At 38.6% G+C, this 24364-nt stretch overlaps 1 protein-coding gene and 2 long non-coding RNA genes across 3 annotated transcripts in view; 2 read left to right on the forward strand and 1 right to left on the reverse strand.

The window, feature by feature from the left end:
- LOC134801530 (uncharacterized) overlaps positions 1-10278 on the forward strand; it is a 458287-nt gene extending 448009 nt beyond the window's left edge. Inside the window, exon 2 of the long non-coding RNA XR_010145676.1 lies at positions 10174-10278. This is a non-coding gene — a long non-coding RNA (uncharacterized LOC134801530). The remainder of the gene's footprint in view (positions 1-10173) is intronic.
- The window catches only part of LOC134801481 (uncharacterized), a 183099-nt gene that overhangs the window by 84604 nt on the left and 74131 nt on the right, over positions 1-24364 (forward strand). The gene's annotated exons all lie outside the window — the stretch shown is intronic.
- The window catches only part of LOC134801532 (uncharacterized), a 222559-nt gene continuing 208349 nt past the window's right edge, over positions 10155-24364 (reverse strand). Inside the window, exon 2 of the long non-coding RNA XR_010145678.1 lies at positions 10155-10283. This is a non-coding gene — a long non-coding RNA (uncharacterized LOC134801532). The remainder of the gene's footprint in view (positions 10284-24364) is intronic.

The raw sequence follows: 24364 nt of genomic DNA on the forward strand, positions 1-24364 counted from the left end.
TATCGCTCGTATTTCAAAAATTTGTATTTCGCCGTTTTCCACCGATATTCGAGTGACGAAATCGAGCGATCGGAATTCAAAAATGCCCCCTGCTCGAAGATTGTCAACTGTACAAATCAAATCAATAGTTATTTGTTTTACAAGGGGGCAAAGTTGTTGTTTAACCGCTCGTGCTAATATTGATACCCGAGCAAGCGAAAGATTCCCAAATTGAACCACGAGCGTAGCGAGTGGTTCGAAAAATGGAATCTTGAGCGTTGCGAGGGTTTCAAAGCACGAGGGTTAAACAAAATTTGCCCCCGAGTGAAACACAAAATTTTTCACCACACCAACTTGAAGCAAATATTAAATGTAAAATATCAAACAAAATCAAACCAAATCAAATCCAAATGAATGTAATTAAAAATTTATCATCCAAAATCATCATTTAAAAGTCATTTCTACCAGCAAACATAAGAAACCAACTCAAAATTTGCATTTGATTACTTTGTCTCACATGTGAATAAAATGCAACTTTGCTATCAGTTTTTAAATTGCAAAGTAAGCCTTTCCGAGCTGGTGTGGTGAAAAGATATTTATCACATAGTTACGAAGATTGACAAATTTTACGTGTTTCCGATAATTATGACTTCGTGTTTGTAAGTGATTTAGCTACTGTACCTACTCAAAATAGTTCTATCGTTATTGACGTTATCTATATGAATAACATAACTAGAGATGCACCGGATATCCGGTTACTATCCGGTATCCGGCCTATCCGGCCCTCTTTTTACTATCCGGCCGAATACCGGTTAGTGAACTACTATCCGGCCGGATACTGGATAGTAATTTTGCTTGATTTTGGAGTCAACAAATTGGATTTAAGAAACAGTGACGGTCATAATCGTACTCGTTTATTATTTTAAAACATTCCGCTATTGCACGCGCACTCCTTTTTGAACCTAGAAATGATTCCACGCGAACATTCACTACGAAACAGATCAAAGCCTGCACAATGCGCACCTGATGAAAAACCGAAATGTAGGTATAATTTCGCCGGCCGAATATTCGGCGGCCGGATACCGGATATTCGGCGGCCGGATACCGGATATCCGGCCGATGAACAGGCCGAATATCCGGTATCCGGGATCCGGCCAAACAACTATCCGTTGCATCTCTAAATATAACGATCGTATTTATAGATACTAAGCGCCACTTGCAACATCCCACTAACCCGGGGTTAACCGGTTTAACCGTTAACCCAGTGTCAGATTGTACTGGTAACCATGGTAACTCCAGGTTTAACCAGTTAACCCCAGGTTAGTGGGATGGTGCTAGTGGCCCTAAGAGTTGTGTAGTTTGATTATACGGTGTCCCATAACGCAATTTTTTCTACAAAAATATTCAAAATGCGTTGTCTCCATTTAAACGTGGCATACAGTAATACTTCTTTTATTTACTGCTATTAGTATCCAGATAAAAACTTCCAAATTGTTGACGGAGTCTTTTTTCGAAGGCTCAAGCCCTTTAGAGTTGTGCTTAAATAAGACTCAATAAATTACTCGATCGCTCACGCGCACGCGCACACGCACACACACACACACACACACACACACACACACACACACACACACACACACACACACACACACACACACACACATCGAACAGTAAATGTAACGTAAAGATTACTGTGTCGCCTTATCCCAACAAAATATTATGTCAATGAAATACCTTACAACATGTTTGTTAAAACAATGATGACCTTTAGCCATTCTGACCACTCGAAAATAACTTCTGAAAATAACCGTCAGATTTATTTTCAGCCTGAAAGTTACATAAACTCTCAACCCTTTGTGAATGGGTATTACCTACATTAATTATTTAAGTACGTGAGACGACCCTATATCAAATTGGATTGTTTCGTTACTTAGATTATAACTTTTTATGATATGCTTTTTTATTACACGAGCAGAAGAATCGCCCGACGGTAAGCAATTACCGTCGCTAATGGCCACCCGTAACATCAGAGGAGTAAGATGGGATTACCTACGCACTTTTCTTGAAAATTTGGTCAGTAAAATATACCAAATTTCATAAAGAAGTCACGTTCCATGCATGTTAATAATACGTAGAAGTAATAGTTTTGTTAAAATATTAACATAATTAAACAGTAAAAAACATGGCTACATCAACATTGCAGATGTAGTGCATGATTATTGTCCATCGTATTTTCATGGAAACATACGAACGTGTCTTGCTATTTCAGTCAGCCTCGGTACAAAATCTGACAGTGAAGTAGCATGACAAATATGAACGTTTTCGAGAAAATACGATGGAAAACAATAGGGTGTTTGACTGTATTTAAAATAAATTATTTTACACCATGCATGACATAAAGCACCAGAATATTAATAGAGAAACGTGGACAGCACTTATTTTTAGCCACAATTTTATATTTTAAAACCTGCATAAAACTATAAAGAGTAGGTAATTTGATTGTGACGTCACATGCTCGTGTTTCATATAAATTCCATAGTAGCGAAATCGTTTTGACAGTTCGAAAAAAGAAACCGGCGCGATTCGGGAAATGAATTAGAGATTCACTAGGTATGAAATAGTAAAGATATGTGACGTTCCACGCAAAAGGTACCTTATGGCGGCTGGCGCTTACGCTACTATTAACGCTGCTCCAATAATTAGCCGGGGCAATGGTACCTTTTACCGTGGCGCGAAACATATTTTTACTATTTCATATCTAGTGAAACTCTAATTCATTTCCCGAATCGCGCCGATTGTCAAATAACCTATTACTATTATGTACCTACTACATCTGTATTACTTTTATTTGACTCTGAATTGTAATGAAAGCTTTGATTGCCAACTGTGTTTTTTCTTCGTGCAGGCGAACAGGCGTCAATTGCTCATTGAGACGATTTTAACGAGCCTAAACTCGATGAGATTGAGTTGTTTTTATTACATAGTTCATTTGGCGACCTTCCAGCTCCATTATCAGAACAGTTCATTGACACCATGATATGGGGCATTATCTATGAAAAGGGACCTTATTGTCGATGGCGCTTACGCCGCACAGCGTCGCGCGTCATTGTATTTATATATATCGGAGCATCGTTAATAATGGCGTAAGCGCCATCGACAAAAGGGTCCCTTTTCATAGATAACATCGCATGGCATTGTTAACCATCTCATGTTGTTTACCTTCAATAATTTGTTGCACGACGAAGCGCGCAAAAATATATAGGTAGCTAATACTAGCTTCTTCATCTGCTTAAATTTCTTCTAAATCGGTTTATCAGATTAAGCGTGAAAAGGAAACAGACAGGCAGATAACGCCTCATATGGCTGGACAAATATGATGGATTCAACTTTTTCTTTAGTATATCTATTTCAGTTTACCATTGCCTATAGACAGAACATCCTTGCATCATTACGAACATAACATAATACGCCCACATATCGCTGGCCCAATATTACAGGGTTCTATGTTTCACTTTTATCGAACTGAAATTTGAACATTGTCACAGTGACACTAAGTCGAATTTCAACTATCTTGAAAATGTAACATAGAACCCTGTAATATTGGGCCAGCGATATATATCACAATTACCAACCCTAACGCTGACGCCGCTATGTGGATCATTAGACCGCGAAATTAGCACGCGCGACCTCAGGGCTGCCTAATTGTTATCATTGTTACCTGCGGAATGCGTGGAATGTCGCTTACCCTATCATATGTGTGTAAATATGTAGGGAGTAGAGTTAAAACAGTAACTAACTTTTACAGTTATTTTTGCCCGAAAGAAAAGTTAATTAGATCAACTTAACATACTTACATATTTTTGCGTCAGAAAATTATGGATTCTAATTAACAGTTAAATTTAATCACAACCACTAAATATCTGTTAAATATCGAAATAAATCCTTTAGGTACTATAGAATTCAGTAACAAAATACATAACTGTAAAAAATAATTTCCTTAGTCAATGGGGGCCAGTTTCATCTCCATTATCTCCAACCACATCTGAAAGACTGATTAACGCCACTCAGCAGGGTAGTATGGAATATCCCATAGCGAATGAGCAATTCGGATGAATGATAGAACTTCATTTGAGCTAAGTTTGTTTAATAATTAATTATATTATACTGTACACTGAAAAATATGTCATATCCTAAATAAAAAGTGACCAAGTCCTCCAGTGGCCGAGGCCCGCATCGAATGCGTCTTCAGCCACCTTCAGCTGACGCGCCTAACACAAATCAAGATATTTAATCATTTTTTTATTTTTATTTGTTACATACCTAATTATCGATCAATCAATCAATATATATTTATTTCAGACCAAAATTACAGTCCATATTTGTTAGTTATGTACAGTAAAACCTACTTATATCTATGTTAGTTATATCGTAATCCTATCCTAATAATAACTTATTTAGGAGCATGCAGCGACACCCAATGTAAAGGGGCCCACTGATTAACAGTCCGCCGGACGGTATCGGCCTGTCAGTTAGAACAAAATTTTGACAGTTCCGAACAACTGACAGGCCGGTACCGTCCGGCGGACTGTTAATCAGTGGGCCCCTTTAAGGGTTATCAAGCCTCTCTCCTATTGCCGCTATGAAACTATTGACGCTGCCTCGCACGCGACACATCTGATGTATTTTTTTATTTGCGTAAGTTCTACTCAGCAATAATACCTTTTATAGGTAGGTTAGGTAGTTAACGAAGTTATATCTCTACAATAAATTACTGTATTTAATTAAACAAACGGGTCTACCGCGATATAATTTCATTGTTTTTACCTTTAATTCCGACGTTTCAGCTGAGTTGCACCAGCTGTGGTCACGGAAAGACTGGAAGAGCTGGTGCAGCTCAGCTGAAACGTCGGAATTGTATGTGTATATTGTAATATGTGTACAAAACGCGAGAGTTAAAAGTGTTACAATAAATTACTGTTTTTAAACTCTTTACTGTACGAGACAACCATGCGTAATTAAATAAAAGGATTTGTTGACTGATGTCAGTGGAATGTTGTGCCCTTAGTAATCGCTAAATAGCCACGAATTTATACGTTTCATTATCTTTATGTGTGTTTTTAGGGTTCCGTACCCAAAGGGTAAAACGGGACCCTATTACTAAGACTCCGCTGTCCGTCCGTCCGTCCGTCCGTCTGTCACCAGGCTGTATTTCACGCACCGTGATAGCTAGCTACTCGTATCACAGTTGAAATTTTCACAGATGATGTATTTCTGTTGCCGCTATAACAACAAATACCTACTAAAAACAGAATAAAATAAAAATTTAAGTGGGGCTCCCATACAACAAACGTGATTTTTGACCGAAGTTAAGCAACGTCGGGCGGGGTCAGTACTTGGATGGGTGACCGTTTTTTTTGCCGTTTTTTTGCATTATGGTACGGAACCCTTCGTGCGCGAGTCCGACTCGCATTTGCCCGGTTTTTATATAACGGTTCATTCATTTTAACAACGTGCGTACAACACAGATGGCGAAGTAAGTGATCCGCGTGCGAAGAGAGCGGTCTCTTCCAGACAACCTTTAGGTAGTTGTAGTAGTGTAGGTCAATGTGAGAGAGTAAGGTAAATAAACCTTATAACTCACGGATGTAAGGGTATCACTAGGAGCAGCTGGCACGCGATTTGAGAACAATGTACGCCATCAATAACGCCTTTATGGTGCGTTCCACTTGGCACTATATATAGTAGTATAGATAAACTGTTACTAAAAGGTAAGCAAAACACGAATAAAGGATGACTCACGTTAGACCGGGCTGTGTCCGCGAGCTTCCGGCGCATCGTTTTCTATGGAAAGCATCGTGTGATCGCCTTCATGTCATAGAATAGCGCCGTAAGCTCCAGCCCGGACTAAAGTGACTCAACTTAATGTTATTAAATATTATTAAAAAATAGTAGATATAAAATGGCTTTTTATTCCGTTATGAATATTTTTCCATCATGTTTCATTGGCAAAATATATTGTCAAAATTCTCTTAAACCTAATTGTACTGATAAAAACACACGAATGCGTTGCGCTGTAGACGTGCAAAGCAGACAATACGATAAGGTGTATTCGGGCAATTTCGGGAATTGGATAATCCCCGAAATCATTCAATAATCATTCATGTTCTGCTGTAATAAGAGTCCCTTTTCGTAACTATCCGCCACTTTATTAGTATTATTTCCTTTCGGAATTACCCGTATACAGCTTAACAAAAACCTTTTAAGGATTAAAGCCATTCGTCAATTTCATACTTCAAGTAATCATGGTGTAACTTTAATGCACTTTTATGAAACGAACAAGATTCAACACTTTTATGGCGTCCCGCTAACTTTAAACCACGGCCATAAATGTATAAATGCAGCAATTCGATTTTGACCCACTTCCTCGCAAACCGATTCGAAACTTTGCACATGTAGTTATGATATTGCAACTGTAAAAAGTTATTACGACTTTGCAAGGATGGAATCCATATATGCACATATTGCACACATGCTTTTAAGATGTATTTTATTACTTTGAGTGTTAAGTCCGATATTTGCGCATTTAAAATTATTCTGCTTTGACACAGTTTCATAGATTTTAGGGTTTAAGTTTGAGTCGGCGGTATTTGCTTTTCATGAAAGTATTATTCTTATTTATGCAATACTGTTTTGGCCATTTCGGGAATATCGGTGAATTGAGTGATACGGTCCTTATAACCTATGATTCCCGTAGTTTCGAAAAACTATGAGAAAAATGATTTAAGAAAATAGCCACAACATCTCCGAACTACTGGGTCTAAAAGTTTGAAAAAAATACACAAAATAGTTCTTTCCCTGTAGATGACAGGAAAACTTATTAGAAATGTGCAGTCAAGCGTGAGTCGGTCTTAATGTGTGAATCCATGGAACGCGAGTCCGAGTCGCACTTGGCCGGTTTTCTTATTTTCAAATGGTTAAATTAGGTCCATTGTATTATTTAGTACTACGGGTCACTAAGTATGTTCATGGGCCTTACGAGGTAAAATCAGTGCAGGTTGTTATGACAGGAGTTCCGAAAAAAACGAGTTTTTCGGAACTTATGTAGGTACGAAATATCATTTGATATTTAACAGTCGCTTTTCGGTGAAGGAAAAACATCGTGAGGAAACCGGACTAATCCTAAAAAATAAAAGGTTAATGCCTAGTTTCCCCTCTGGGTTGGAAGGTCAGATGGCAGTCGCTTTCGTAAAAACTAGTTCCTACGTCAATTCTTGGGATTAGTTGTCAAGCGGAACCCAGGCTCCCATGAGCCGTGGCAAAATGCCGGGATAACGCGAGGAAGAAGAGAGGTTGTTATGACAGGAGCCAGGAGGAACACACCTACTTTACTCGTAAGAGACGTAAACGTAACAAACCTCCGTATTTCTCGCGCGCTTTCGCAACGACTTTCTCGTCTTGTTAGTCAATTCTGAACGAACCTATTTGCAAACATAAATACCTACGTTACAAATACAGACTATTATTATTTCTAAAAATTGAGAACAACTGATAAATATAAAGTTATTGACTCCAAGGAAAGAAAAGTCACGAAGTTTAAAAATTCTTTAATTTTAAAGTTACCTAATAACTTTAAAATTAAAGAATTTTTAAACTATTTCAATTGGGAATACTAGTTGTCGATTTCTTAAATAAAAAAAATTAGCTATTTGACTGAAATAGTTATTTACGATATACAAGTGCGGAAAAGAGGAAATTCGAAACGAGTGGCGATAAATTAAAACACGACCGAATGGAGTGTTTTAAATCGACACGAGTTGCCAATTACCTATTCGCACGTGTATCGTACAACGTTCTACAGTAGGTACATATGGCCCTTTAAACTTTTGACATCGCACAAAAAGTGCTATTTTACGCACTAGTGCGGGAAAATAGGACCATATGTACTGTAAAAATATTTTTATGCAGAAAGTTATGAAGTAAGCAAAGCAAGCAAGCGCACCCAAAAAGCTGCAAAAACTATAAGAATTCACCCTCGATCAACTTTAATATGAAATCCTAAAATGTCTACGTTTTTCTTGAAACCTTTCGAATAGAAAATGAGCTAAAATACTCCATTCGGCTGACAGACACTATAAGACTGCGTCCCAAAAGGGTCTTAACACTAATTCCCGATACCTACCGAGAATCAGGCAAACCAGTATAAGGATGGTGTTTAGCAATAATGTGTCAACCCACATTCATTACGCAATAAGATATCAACTCAAAAAAATGACGCTTAAGGGTAACATTCAATTTCCAACGACAGCTGCACTACTGTCAATTTTACTATGGAAATTGACAATGACCGACGCGTTCAGTACCGGTAGTGCAGCTGCGGTTAGAAATGGAATGTTACCATAAAGTTGACATTTTATTGCAAAATGAATGTGGGTTAACACATTTTTGCTAAACACCATCAATTTAAAAGTAAGCTGATTTTTACAAGCTTTACATTTATATATATAGGTACTTATTCATTTTCGAACCCTTTACAGCGTTCGTGGTCAACGGGTGACTGAGGAAAAACTACACTGTGCAAAAACTACCCTATGTATTTTAAAATTATAACTTTATTTTTTTACTTCATCATTTACCTTCCAAAAGTGGCCCCCTTGTTTAAAATTAATTTGTTTACGTTACATGTTCATCTTTGGGCCACTAATATACATATGTGTCCCAAATTTCATCTTAATTAGTCCATTCGTTTCCGGGAAACGAGAGAGTAGTTGTGTTCGTACATGTTTTGTGATCGTCACGAATATAAAATCTTTTTTTTTTTATCTTATCTTAGAAAATAGGCTGTAACAGACGGACAGACAGACAGACGCACGAGTGATCCTATAAGGGTTCCGTTTTTTCCTTTTGAGGCACGGAACCCTAAAAACAACGAAACCTCATTGTATTTGGGCTTGATTGGATTGTTTTGATGAGTATTAGTTGTCTGTTAAAAGAAACGTACAGTCAGCGATAAACGCTTATATCAAAAATTAAGTGAAGGTAAATAAAGCGTATGAAAATTTCTAAAATTCTACTTGTGCGATGGAAATCCTATCAGCGCCATCTACAAAAAAGCTCATCCTAATCTGGCTCCACCACGCTAGGTAAGCAATAGGTATAGTAATGAGACTCCTTCTTCTTCCTCGGTCCCTCGTCATTGCCGAGGATCGCGACAGTGTGCGATCATAGGCCATATGGGTCACGCACTGCATGTTGCCGCCAACCACGCTCTTCACAGACCATCTCGTGGGTGCTTTTCCTCGCGCACGCTTGTGCAATGAGACTCCAGGGCTCTCGAATTAATGACGCAGTGAAGGGCTTCGAGCGTCTGGTCTTAAAAAGTTGCCGCGTCGAACGAATGTCAAGGCGTCGGGGTTGATTATTAATTACTGGAGGTAGACATTTTTATATCACATGGACACTATAGCACAGAATAACTAAAAGTATTATCATACAGAACGGCCACGTACCGCCCCGCCCCGACTCGCATTACCTCGCCCCGCAACTGGCCGCGACATGAATCTGGCGGACTTCTGGCGTTCTCTCAGTAGGTAAAGCGACTTACCCACACATACACAATGACGCGTGTACAGACGTGCCGCGCACACATATAAACGCAAATGATTTTTGATGTATGGCGTGTCCGCCCTGTGACTATAGTACCGTGGTAAATAGTGGTAATGCTGACGAAATATGAAGTGAGCCTGTCGAATAAGTTTGAACAAGATCGGCTCACTTTATATTTCGTCAACTTTACTCTCAAACTGAACTGTAGTATCAAATCAAAAATCGTGGATTCAAACTTCGGTTGTGCTGTATTGAGCAGAAAAATTCTTTCTCAAAAAACACGCAAAAATATGTCTAAAAAAATTCGCGAGAAAGACAGCTTTGTTTTAACCCCTTACCAGGCTGACATTTCAAAAATGACAATCGAATGTCATTCCTACTCATCGAAAATAGAACACATATTTGAAGTGCCATATGTGGGAAATATATATCCCTTAGCCTGGTAAAGGGTTACGACCGGTCTGGCCTAATGGGTAGTGACCCTGCCTGTGAAGCCGATGGTCCTGGGTTCGAATCCCGGTAAGGGCATTTATTTGTGTGATGAACACAGATATTTGATCCCGAGTCATGGGTGTCTTCATTGTATTTAAGTATTTATAAATATGTATATATATCGTTGTCTAAGTACCCACAACACAAGCCTTATTGAGCTTACTGTGGGACTTAGTCAATTTGTGTAATAATGTCCTATAATATTGTACCTATATATATATTTTTTTTTATGACATGGAATATAATATTGTGAAATTTGTGAATGTGAATATTATACCAACACATGGTAGGTATACCATTGAAGAAACTAACTGATCTCCTCGAACATGTCCGGTGAGTCAGCAATTTGTCGGCTATTAATCTTCTAGTTTTTAGTCTAAAAACCCTCTTTGTCTGAAATTCAGGCAAAAAGTGCTAGTAAACTTTAGCTTGTAAAATGCTCTGCACTCTGTAAACCACAGCGGGTTTAGTGCTAAGTACCATTTTGATTTGAACTGATGGTTTTCTTGTCGACAAAGAAATTGTAGCTAATGAGAATACAGATGTAGTGAATCTTTTCTCATAGTATTTGCTCGGAAACGTCATGCTACTTCAGTCAGCTTCAGTACTTTTTGTAATACGAACGTTGTATAAGACGCAAGTCGCAATTTTTGTGTAAGTCGTAGGTAACAAAATATTATATTTACTGTTATACAAATATTTCTTTCAATAGGTACCTATTCCTTCTTTTAGAATATATATTATTGATATTTTTAGCACCTGTCTTATTTTTTTTAAAGAATCAAATTATCGTTTCAATACTTTCAATGGTCAAAATTAGGTACCTACTTATGTCGCAGAAGCAGAACTTTCATCTGTTTTCAAGAAAACACGCACAACTTTCACAACTATCTTCACATCTCACAACATTCACTGAAAAACCAACCCTAAGCCGAAGGAACACGGTTGGTTATCCAACTACAAGCCGGACCAAGATACACGTTTGAAAAAGTTAACCGTGAACGTCGATGGTAGGTATTTTTTACCAAGGACTCCACAGCTGCGCTTCTGTTAAAGGCTCAGTACATCAATAAGCCTTTCTGAGAAAGTCCGTAAAGGAGACTACACACTTACCACTTGTACCATTCCACTAACCCGGGGTTAACCCGTTAAACCTGTAGTTACCATGGTTACCAGTACAATTTGACACTGGGTTAACGGTTTAACCGCTTAACACCGGGTTAGTAGGATGGTGCAAAGTCTAAGGCGGTTTTCACATTGTCATAAACTCGCAATAAAATTCAAACGGTATTTTCTCCCTGTCTTTTATGATGTTTGGTGCTAAATAGTACTTTTGACCTGAGTCACTTACCTAGTCACAATTTCAATATGGGGTTTTGCTAAACTATGTGTGAAAATCCTAAATGTTTAGACAAATATGTTTGCGGTAGTTGTAAATGCGAAGTAATAAACAATTTCACTTTACATACTCCATCAAATGTACATTAATAGTTTTGATATACTAAGGTATATCTTTATATTTTTCTTATTTACCTATCATTAAATTACAGCAGTTAAAAAGTATTAGGTACTTGGAGTCGGTGCCCCATATTATTTTCTTCCTTGTAGCTCCATGTCTTTCAGGGCTATCTATTCTCTTATATGAATGTATCATATGATACGGATATCCGCTATTTTTATTTTAGTTTTTATTATAGATAAATCACAATTACATAATATTTTGATCCAAAGCATCGTTAAACCAGAATGCTTGGTCTCGATACTCCATTCCGCAGTACTTAAATAATTAAACCAATTCCTCATAGGGGCCCACTGATTAACAGTCCGCCGGACGGTATCGGCCTGTCAGTTAGAAGAAAATTTTGACAGTTCCGAACTACTGACAGGCCGATACCGTCCGGCGGACTGTTAATCAGTGGGCCCCTAATTTAGTACGACTTTATTCATCTCTTTCCATTACAAATATTACCCCAAACACTGTACATAGTACACCCGGTATTAAAATACAAAACAATACAATACGGTAACAATACGGTATTTGTTACAAAATTGTTGTGAACTTTATGATAAATAAATTAAAAAAAAAAAAATCTCCGACTAAAATAGAAAGTAGTCTATTCTGCAGTCCTCCTAAATCCCGTATGTTTATTTATAGAGCATTAGAAAAGACGAATCCCCGTTTTCATCAAGGAGCGAGAGGCTATTTTCCTCCTTTGTTTTCTTCTAACCTTTGCTTTTCGACAGTGAAAGTGAAATTACAACGCTGTTAATGGCTTTCAGAAATGTCTACACTATATTTCGCTTAGCTTATTCAATATAATATTACGCAAAACTCTGCGTAGAGGGCGTTACTAGGCCAATCACATGGCCTACCGTGAAACACGACAATCGAAAGTTCGGTTTCTTTCTGCCTCTCTAACTCTTGCCTATTCGATCGATAGAGAGGCAGATAAAGAAATTTCGATTTTCGCGTTTCGCGGTAGGTCACCTGTAAACAAACCGCCTTGATGCATCAATGTCACAGTGAGAACTTGTCAAAAAACTCTTTAAGGCCTAGTATGTTTAAGTCTATGGTTTACTAAACAAATGAGTGCTGCACTCTGGCGGCAGAACATTGCAGTAATACTCCCTATTGTTTTCATTTGTAGTTTCATCAGTCTCAGCTCAGTCATAAGCTTTGTTGTATTGTACTTCCTTCTTCTTCTTCTTCCTCGCGATATCCCGGCATTTTGCCATGGCTCATGGGAGCCTGGGGTCCGCTTGACAACTAATCCCATGATTTGACGTACTTCCGACTTCAAAAAAAGGAAGGAGGTTATCAATTCGACCGTTTTTTTTGTATGTATGTTACCTCATAACTCTGTCATTGGTGAACCGATTTGGTTTTTTTTTATTGTACTCAAATTTTGTAATAGACGAAATACTAGAATCATCATTGGCATATTTACGAATCTTTAGCAAAGTATTCACCTATTATAAATACAAATCTGTATGTATGAAAATTGCGACCAATGCTTATCTTCTACTGAAAGCTGTAGCTTCTACTGAGGTGTGCAATAATTTGTATAACCTATCAGTTTCGGAAAAGATTAAAATTAGTGGATTCTGAATAACAACGCTAGTCCTCCGGTAGGTACTATGATCTTTACCTGGTACACATAATATATTAACCCATGTCGACCGACTCGCATACTCGTATCGCACAATTCACACATGGCACATTCTTGCGGCTGCGGTCAGCTGCGGTCGCGGCCAACTATGGTCGCGGTTCACTACGGTCGCTATCGGGCCCATTGAGTTATTATTACTATAGACACAGAATAAATAATAGTACTAGGTACAGAAGACTAACTCTATAACAAAACGCGTCTGTTACGATCAGGAATCAGGACAGATATGGCCGCTAGGTGGCGACAGCGCCACGCGCGGCTTATGGCTAGCCACCAAAATTGGTGTGGAACGGATGTACTTTTAGCTACCTGTAGCAAAGCGACGAAATCGCGGTGTGAGCCACGCCTGCTATAGAGAAGCCATATCAAACAATTAAATTGTCGCAATTGCAACCTGTACTATGCGACCAAAAGTCGTAAGCGCCGTAAAGCCCATGGCGTTTACGCGTTTAGTTCGCGAGATTCACGCTCCGCTTCTATGGTTTGTTGTCAAAACAACAACAACTCATGGCGCAAAATCCTGGTTCTCTATGCCGGTTCTATATGTAGTAATCCAATCGGTGAAGTTACATAGTTTTCAATGTACTGATTAATAACTCTATTTATAAGATACTCGTACATATTTTCGTTTAAATGCTTTACGGCGACATTAATTCCAGACTTTTAACTCGAACTATCTCACTGTCTTAATGTTACTATTTCAGGAAAATTTCAATTGATCAATAAACAATTTATCCCTGGGGAATAATCCTATAGGTGTATGTACTGGGTACAGTCAGCTTGAAATAAAGTGTCATTCTATGGAACTTGCTAACTATGTAAACAAAACTCACTAGTAAATTCATCATTCAGAGACAATTTCAATATGGCGGTCTGTTTACAATTACATAGTTAGCAAGTTCCATAGAATGACATTTTAGATAGTGACGGTCCAAGTGTCCAAATATATCGTAACACATCTTTATTACTATAGAAATAAGGATGTGTTTATATTTGGCCACTTTAGGTCACTCTCTATTTGATGCTGACTGTACAGTCGCCATCAGATATATCGGAATGGCCAACATACATAGTTATGTATGTTATGTATGTTATGTGTTAGTAACATAAAATTATGCGCAATATATTAGATGTCCCCTCACTACTACACCAAATACAGCTCAGAGTTCCTCGTAGACGTCAGCGCCACTGTCAGAAGAAAAGGTTATTCTCACTTCCCAACAGTAGAACGTGTTATGCACAAAATATATTCATAAGACGTGCCTGCAAACTATTTAACGAAAATGACAAGCTCTCTAACATAGATATATTTACTTGTTCCATTAATACTTTAAAACGTGCTTTTCTTTAGGTAATAATGCATCTTTTCCTTTCTTTACGCTCTCAACTGTTTACGTTTGGGTAACATTTAAAAACAGACTGTGATTTTATGTAACAAATGAAACTCTAGGTCTAAATTTTAGCAATATTGTATAAGCAATGTTTGTAAACGACTGTATGTTTCTAAAATATAATAATAATAATAAACATACTCACAAATACCTGAACACGCCTCTATTGTCAAGGCGCTGGAGTGCGTGTTCAGATATTTTTGACCACCTCGGCCGCTCCGGTATATCTGATGACTGTACCTGCAATTATAGCGGAACTATACGTGTTTAATCAATTTCATTATCGCTAACGACCCCGTCTCGAATTATTCCGGTAATTCCGGTAATTCCCGGTGATTCTCATTACCTGCCTTTTCAGCCGTACTGTTATGGCGTTCTATAAACATTATACACGTTATAGTTTTTTCATTAACGCTTTATTCGACATATTCGACAACATACGTGCTTAAAGTACTTCACTACTCCTTATAAAACAAAACGGCCCGATTCGAACTTTAAGATACGTCAATTAATAGATCTAGAAACGATATGAATCAGATGTGTCAGTGTCAAAAGTGACGTTTTAGTTTGCAAAAACGTCACATTTGACACTGACATATCTAATCCATATCGTTTCTAGATCTATTAATTGACGTATCTTAATGTTCCAATCGGGCAGCAAATCCTTCGCCGCGTCTGCCTGTTTGAATGTATATATGTTCGGGATAAACTCTGAAACTACTGAACGAATTTTAATGCAGTTTTCACCTATCGATAGAGTGATTCTTGAGGAGCGTTAAAGTGTATAATTTGTTAAGGTTTCATGTAACCCGTGCGAAGTCGGGGCGGGACGCTAGTACTGGATATAAAGTTTTGTATTTTTCCTGATCAGAAATGACTATTGAGAGTATTGAGTCCCACAGAGGCTTGGGCTCACTAAGCTTCCTTTTGTATGTCGAATCGTGTCGTTTTGTGTGATGTCCGTCTGTCTGTCTGTCACCAGGCTTTATCTCATGAACCGTGATAAATCGACATTTGAAATTTTCACAGATGATGTATTTCTGTTACCGCTTTAGCTAATGTAAATATTAAAAAGTACGGAACCCTCGGTGGGCGAGTCCAACTCGCACTTGTCCGGTTTTTAATATTATTAAATGTTTATAATAATATTAAGGATGCGTCTACTGTGTACAGTCAGCAGGTGCTGCGCGGCGTGGAGTCACAGTATCCGGCTTGTTGAATAACTGATGACCCTTAGTCGCTAACTTGATCCACCGCCCAAGGGGCACGGACGAAGCGGAGCTGAAACTATCTATATTTATTGCAGATGACTGTACTAGTTTATAACATTATTATATGTTTATAATGGCAGTAAGGATGCTTCTACTGTGTACAGTCAGCAGGTGCTGCGCGGCGCGGAGTCGCAGTATCCGGCTTGTTGAATAACTGATGACCCTTAGTCGCTAACTTGATCCACCGCCCAAGGGGCATGGACGAAGCGGAGCTGAAACTAGCTATATTTATTGCAGGTGACTGTACTAGTTTATAACATTATTATATGTTTATAATATTAAGGATGCTTCTACTACTGTGTAAAGTCAGCAGGTGCTGCGCGGCGTGGAGTCGCAGTATCCGGCTTGTTGAATAACTGATGACCCTTAGTCGCTAACTTGATCCACCGCCCAAGGGGCACGGACGATGCGGAGCTGAAACTATCTATATTTATTGCAGGTGACTGTACTAGTTTATAACATTATTATATGTTTATAATATGAAGGATTCTTCTACTACTGTGTACAGTCAGCAGGTGCTGCGCGGCGTGGAGTCGCAGTATCCGGCTTGTTGAATAACTGATGACCCTTAGTTGCTAACTTGATCCACCGCCCAAGGGGCATGGACGATGCGGAGCTGAAACTATCTATATTTATTGCAGGTGACTGTTCTAGTTTATAACATTATTATATGTTTATAATATTAAGGATGCTTCTATTACTGTGTACAGTCAGCAGGTGCTGCGCGGCGTGGAGTCGCAGTATCCGGCTTGTTGAATAACTGATGACCCTTAGTCGCTAACTTGATCCACCGCCCAAGGGGCATGGACGAAGCGGAGCTGAAACTAGCTATTTGTTTATTTACACTTATGGCCGTCACTGTACATTGTTTCTTATCATCATCAATAAGAGCTTTACTCGGAAAACATATAAAACTCAAAAATGTGCCTTTTCCCACAGAAAAGTCCTAGCTAGATCGACTTTTCGCCCCCGAAAACATATGAGTTATTGGTAATAGTTAACACTTAGGTTTACAGGCAGAATGTCTATATATGGTTAGGTTACAATATTAAATAATCTGTTTTTTCTAGCTCAACACAGACAATGTCTATAATAAGTTAAGCTATGCTAAAGTACCTCTATAAGATTAGATATGAAGATTATTAATTATTGTTGGACTCTACGTTTTGTCAGCAGTTTTTGTAAATCATTATAATTAAAAAGCAGTGAGCTTAATCCATCAGCTTGTCAATTGTAATTATACAAATAAATAAATAATTAAGGACTATTTTACACAGATCTACTTAGTTCTACAGTAAACTCAATAAGGCTTGTGTTGTGGGTACTAGAAGATGATAAATATAATATACAGTTACATATACTTATATACGTAGAAAATATCCATAACCCAGTACATATCGATTCGAGTCTAGAACCTCCTGCATGTAGAGGATGATAAATATAATATATAGTTACATATACTTATATACGTAGAAAATATCCATACCCCCTCCACCACCCCTCCACCTCCTGTATCTAAGGCAGGATCACTGCGGAAAAGCACGAAATTTTGCAACAGTTCCAAATTCTCTTTTTTTCTTGCTCCATTTTTATTACATCTCTGTTTAGCCCTATGATTGACTAGTAGAAAATGCATTTAGGCATTAAGTCCGCCATTTATACTTATTTATTTTGCGCAATTAAGTTTAAATAAATAAACAAATTTGTTGTATTTTTTTCTTCTCCACTTTAGTCTTACCTCCGTGTATTCTCCGTTCGCTAAACTTTCTTTCAATAATGAGCATCGTTTTACTACTATTACAGAGATATATTATTTCTTTTATGTACTGAAGTTGCCCTGCATTTATTTTCCGGATTAATAAGGTAAAGGCAATCTTTCTTATTTTAATACATATTTATGAGGTGTTCGTGTATAATATTATAAAATTATAATAACTTTAGCGTACCTGTTTACTTGGGATATAATGGATCCATCTTTTCTATTTCATCGTCGGGTAGTTGCGTCAGTTTACCTTCCAGTGTCAGTTTCCGTCCACTTGACGGATTAACAATTAATACCTACATTTCATTTTTAATTCGCTACTTGCGAGATATAATTTTTATGTAGATAGATAAATTGTTTAGATATTAAGGATTGCAATAAGTCAAAATTTGTGCAGCAATGAAGGTTTAATATTCAAATTTCGTCAAGTGGACGAAAACTAGCGCAATGATCCTATTTCGTGTCATTTTCGTAGGTTTAACTAGAGTCATTTGTCTTATTTTGGGTTTTGGGTTTCTATGATCATACCCCGGGGTTTTGGGTGCTGCAATGATTTCGTTTATGTATAGCCCTAGTTTATGTCATGGGATTAGTTGCCAAGCGGACCCCAGGCTCCCATGAGCCGAGCAAGAATCCCGGGATAACGCGAGGAAGAAGAGAAGATAATCCTAGTTTAACCTGCTCTCTAAACAGATATTTAATTTTTCTATGTACCGAAGTTATATTATATATTGGTACATACAAAACCTATTAACACGTAACGCTAACCCCCAATCCGTCCATAATCCGGCCTAGTGATGTGACGTCTGTGTTTCTACTCCGGAAATATTGCCATCGGTAATTTTGGTTGAGTTCAGGTTTTGTCATTCTTACTGGTACAATACAATTACAATACTTACCTACAAAGTAATCTTTACTACACACCTTAATAGAAGAAAATAAAATAGAAAAACAGCAATACAAGTAGAGGTAAATATACGGTGCAAGAACATAGGCAGTCTTATCGCTAAAAAGCTCTTCTAGACAACCATTAGGTAGCGGTTTTATATTAGTGGACTTTCCCTCTGTTTTCCTACGTAATTCTCATTATAAAGGTAAGTAAAACTTAAAAACGTGAAACGCTTACAGGCCGGTAGAGCATACCAACGAAGATTAATGTTCAAAGTAACCACTCACAACAATATGTATTTACTTATATACACATTTATTCATAAAAATCTTTGTTTCGTTCATATTCATAAAATTCGTTGTCTAAAAAAATTATATTCCATGAAATATTGCCAGCAATATTTCCGTCCGTGTCCCATCACTAACTGCGTAAACCACTCTTGCGTATCCCGAGAGTATATGAGATATTGATTGGAGTTTTCCCGCTGTTTTCAATACTTTACCCATCCCTACAGGCCGCTATCCATTGTCTTACTCGAGATTGACTCGTAGTGGTACTCAAACTTTTTTAAATCATCGTTTTTCTTGCAAGGAATTTGTACGTACTGGTGTACCTTTGTGATATTTCTTCTTACAATCTAACATATTTAATTACAAAGAGGCAACGCCAGCAGCGTGCTAGGCACATTTACCCGGGTACCTATCGACCATAGTCTGTAAATTTCTATAATATTACTTTTTATATTTGTTATATAAATAAATGATTACATTGTATTACAAATAATAAATTAAAAGGCATGCACGCAAATTAAAAGAACAAACACAACGTAAATACCTACATTTTTTTGACATGTCTTGAAGAATTGTTGGTATTAATTAAAATTTCTTTTTAATTGAGATTTAACATTTGGAAAATCAGCATGTCGCGTAGAAAGAAAATTAAATTGACCTAAGTTTCTATGTCAATATTTTATTCTACGGTACGTTAAAAAGAAGCAATAAAGACACGAATAAAAAAAATAGATTATATAAGTACAAAACACGAACTATTACATTATTACAGACCCTACAGTAAAGAGCAATGAAATCGGGCCTCATTGTATTGGCTATATAATACAAAACAATGAAATTATATCGCGGTAGACCCGTTTGTGTAATTAAATATGTGTACAAAACGCGAGAGTTTAAAGTGTGCAATTCAATAGGAATGAAATAGATAAGTTAATAAAATTATGTTTAATTTATGTATTATTTTAATTATCAAATAGATTATTTGCTGCTTTTGAATCTGTATACGTTTGATGTTAAACTTCATTGTAGGATTTTGTTCATTTCAGATCGAAATATGTAGTTATATTAGAAAACTGTTAAAAGTCTCACCTTCGTTATCTGTAAATTTTATACCATCGCCCGCACTGTTAACTGTCCATCGGTGGGCCGTATTACAAAAGGCATAAAGGGGCCCACTGATTAACAGTCCGCCGGACGGTATCGGCCTGTCAGTTGTTCGGAACTGTCAAAATTTTGTTCTAAGTGACAGGCCGATACCGTCCGGCGGACTGTTAATCAGTGGGCCCCTTAAGGTCCACCGATGGACAGTTGTGTTGCTATTTGTACCAGGTATCCTTAAACCATTAATCCTGATATAGGCCAATGTGTATCTAGAACACAGTTTGAGAACCACCGGCCGCAGACTCCGATGATTAACTTTTTGTTTTCCTTTTCCGTCACGTTGTACTCGTAATGTAGACGGATTTAAATAAAAGTTTCGTCGTGATGAAGGACTTTTAATCCCAGGTGGTCCTATAGAAATCTGCCTATTTTTAGTTTAAAGAGACGAGGCAAAATGAAGACTGTTTATTTACACGACTCACTTACTTGACTGGCTCAGTGACCCAAAAAGGATCTTGGCCTCTGACACAAGAGAGCGCCACTCTGCCCTATTCTGGGCCACTTCACGCCAGTTGGGTGTCCCGAGCGCGGACAGGTCTTTTAGAGTTCGTTTTTTTAGCATTAGAAAAAAGGTAAACAATCTTGACGTGTCTTTTAATAGAAAAACACTTTTTTAAAATATGTCACGGCAAATACGTAACAATGATTAATCTAATACGATCATTTATATTCTTCTGCTTTCATAAGTAATAGTTATTGATTTTTAAAAAGCGTTTTTCAATTAAAAGACATGTCAAGATCGCTTACCTTCTTTCTAATGCTAAAAAACGAACTGGTATCTGGGATGGCAGACGGACGTTTTCCGCCCGGGTACGACTATAGGTATGGTAAAACCAAAAAGAAGTTAAGTGTAGGAGTATGTGCATAATGTTTGTATGCATGCTGATGTTCTAAATGCGAAAGTAAGGTATGTATGTATGTTACGTCTTCACGCTTTGACTGCTTAACCGATTTCGATGAAATTTGGGATAGTCTTTAAGTTTATTGGTCGCTGCAACATATTTTTCGTAAGAACTAGACGGCATGGCGGCATATATGTTTCCGTGGCGTTATATACTTTTATACATATAAGTTTGAATCCTCGCCATCTAGACATAGACACACTATTTTAGAGAAATAAAATTGTTTATATAATATTATAATAGCAGTATTTTTATTTACTCTTCTTTGGCTCCACTACTTTTATGCTGACACGTGTATAAAAAAAGTTTCCGCTGTCCAACTTTGTTTGACATATTACTTTACAAAACGACTTTGTGTTTGTAAATAAATAATAATGTTATTTAGGTCACGTGACGAATCCTTACACGAGGCGTCTTAAACAACTTTAAACAATACAAATTATTGTTTACTAGCGACCCGGCCCGGCTCCGCACGGGTTACACAAAACCTTAACAATATATATATATACCTAAACCTTCCTCAAAAATCACTCTATTACTTACTTATTTACTGCTGTGGCGCAACGACCCGAAGTGGATCTTGGCTTCCAACACCAAAGACCTCCATGCTGCTCTATCCAAAGCCGAATCACTCTATTGATAGGAAACTGCATGAAAATCCGTTCAGTAGTTTTTGAGTTTATCATGACGTCAATTGATTCGTAATAATTAATAACGTAACAATTGACCTTTCAGTGCACAGTGAATAATACACCGCCTGGAATCGAACCCGCACCAGCCGCGACAGCCACACTGTAACATAATCAACAGCAGTAATTTGCATCCGCATACACTAGGTGTCCAAATGTAATTAGAGAAAGTAATTGCAGGCAACATGGCACAGTACTCGTGTAGACAGTACCCGTACAGTGGATACGTCATGTTATAGTTGCAGCCCAGTGACGAAGCTAGGCGTGGGCGAAGTGGGCCTCGCCTAAGGGGGGCCTCGCGCGAGATCCCTTCGGGCACAGTGAAAGAAAATGCCTCGGCCTCGCAGATGCGACTTCGGCTAGATTAGTTCACGCTACGCCACTGTTGCAGCCACAAGAGTGCAATACAGTACAACACAAATACTCTTTATAGCACACCTCAATGCAAGAAACTAATATAGATAATGCAGCAACAAGCAGAGGTAAACAACAGGCGGACCTATCGCTAAAAAGTGATCTCTTCCAGACAAGCTTTAGGTAACGGACATAATAAATGTATGTTATATCTTCAAATAGCATCACAGAATACACATAAAACAATACATACAAGTAAAGATAATAGTCTTTTTTATTGTGGTAACGATGACCCGTAAAATTTGGTTGGGACAAGGGGTAGTCCTTTCAAAAAAAAAAAAAATGTTTTTCCTTGTGAATTATTTCGTCAAATTTGGCGCGCTAGAGGTGTCCTAATATATTTTTAGTAGGTAGACGTACAATTTTTTACTGACATACTATATTTTCTGTCTTATTTTCTTGTAAAATTACATGTCTTTGGAAACGTTATGCACTGTTTTACAAAGTTTGCTGTGCCAGCGGTGTGACTAAGTAATTAAGTGGGTAACAATCTTGACTGGTATCTCTCTCACACAGTCCATCCACCATTTCATCCATCTGCTATAGCAAATGCACGCTTTGCTTTCTTACAATCTTTATATTCTGTCCTTTTTATTTCCCTCTCAATTTCCTGCCCAGTTTCAACACTGCCAGATCTTAGATGACTTATCTATGTTTACCCTTTGCTTTCTGTCTGTTTTATTTTAAGAACTCTGCCTTTGCACGTCCTTGGAACCGACACGTACTGTTCTACAAAGTTGACTGTGCCAGCGGCGTGACTAAATAATTAAATGGTAAGACGTACAATTCAGCTAGTATCTACTCTTACGAGTAGATCCAAGGATGTGGGTTCGAGTCCCACGTTGGCCAGAGTTGATCATCGTTGATTTTTTCATTGTGATTGACATCTGTATTTACAATTTATAGATTGCAATAATGTGGTACGTAATATATATATATATATATATATAATAAAAAAGGAAAAATATATTAACATTTACGAGTAGATGACTTATCTATGTTTACCCATTGCTTTCTGTCTGTTTCAATAACTCTGCCCTTGCACACCTGTGAAAACCATTCGTACTGTTCTACAAAGTTTACTGTGCCAGTGTGACTAAATAATTAAGTGGGTAGACGTACAATTCAGTCGCGTACGTCTTGATGAATATAGCGCTTGATTCTTACTTAGGGGTTGCTGGGGGTTGGGGGTTGTGCACAAATCACGCGAGGTGTTTTCGGCTATTTTTTGACCCCCCTTCGCCCTTTGTAATATTTGGTAAGGTTTTTGGCTACCTCCCTCCTCCACATAACCTCACGTGTTTTTTTTTTCTTTCGACCTAATTTTACGATTAATAGTATTTATTGTATACAGCAGGGGTCTCCAAACTTATTTACCTGAGGGCCATATTGCGCCTCAGAAACATCGCGCGGGCCACCGTCAGCGCCGAGGGGAGGGGGGGATGTATCTGGTTGCTGCTGTTAGGGCTGAACCCCTGGAGCCTGGCTCCCGCGGGCCGGATTGGAACGCTGTCGGCGGGCCGGATTGGAACGCTTCGCGGGCCGGATTTGGCCCGCGGGCCGGGGTTTGGAGAGCCCTGGTGTACAGTAAATACATAACTTAAAATTGTATATAATGTCGGGGTGTAGGGGGGGGGGGGGGGGTAGGTACGTAGTTCAGGTGTGCGACGCTGGGCTTACAACGCCTACTCCCTCAAGTCTATCATACACGTCCCCGTCGGCCATGGCTCTGCCGCCGCAGGCCATGGCCGAACCCATCCCACTCATGGGGTGGGTCGTACACCCTGGTAATGCTGGTGGTCGGTCGGGCGTCGCACATTCCATCTGCCCCGGACCACCAGTAGCTGAGTATGAAGGCGACGTCGTAACCTGTGAGGACCTGAAAACCCGAACGGAGTACGACAAACTCTGGAGAGTCCTGTAAGGCATGGCTAGCAATATGATTTCGATCAAATTGCTAGCTATGCTATACGGACCTCAGTCATAACCCGTGAGGACCTGAAAACCCAAGCGGGTTATGACACACTCTGGAGAGCCCGAATGGCATGGCTAGCAATATGATTCCGATCAGATTGCTAGCTATGTTATACGGACCTCCCGGTTCCGCTTAAGGTGTAGGTGACTTAAGCGGACTATACTCACCTGCCTGCGTAAGTCCTGCGCAGTAGAGCGCCGTAAGCGGGGATGCAGGAGTCCTGGGGGCCGAGGCCTGCAGGGGGTCGGGGTTAGTTATCCCCTGTGGGCCAATATGCCCTTTTTGGTCCGAATTTCCGGCGAAACGGTGGCCCTGCAACTAGCCACTGCAGGGTATTGGACACGCGTCCCGTACGGTCGAGGTGGTACGGTCCGCA

This window comes from Cydia splendana, chromosome 22, assembly GCF_910591565.1.
Source record: "Cydia splendana chromosome 22, ilCydSple1.2, whole genome shotgun sequence".
In the NCBI taxonomy this organism is placed as follows: Eukaryota; Metazoa; Arthropoda; class Insecta; order Lepidoptera; family Tortricidae; genus Cydia; species Cydia splendana.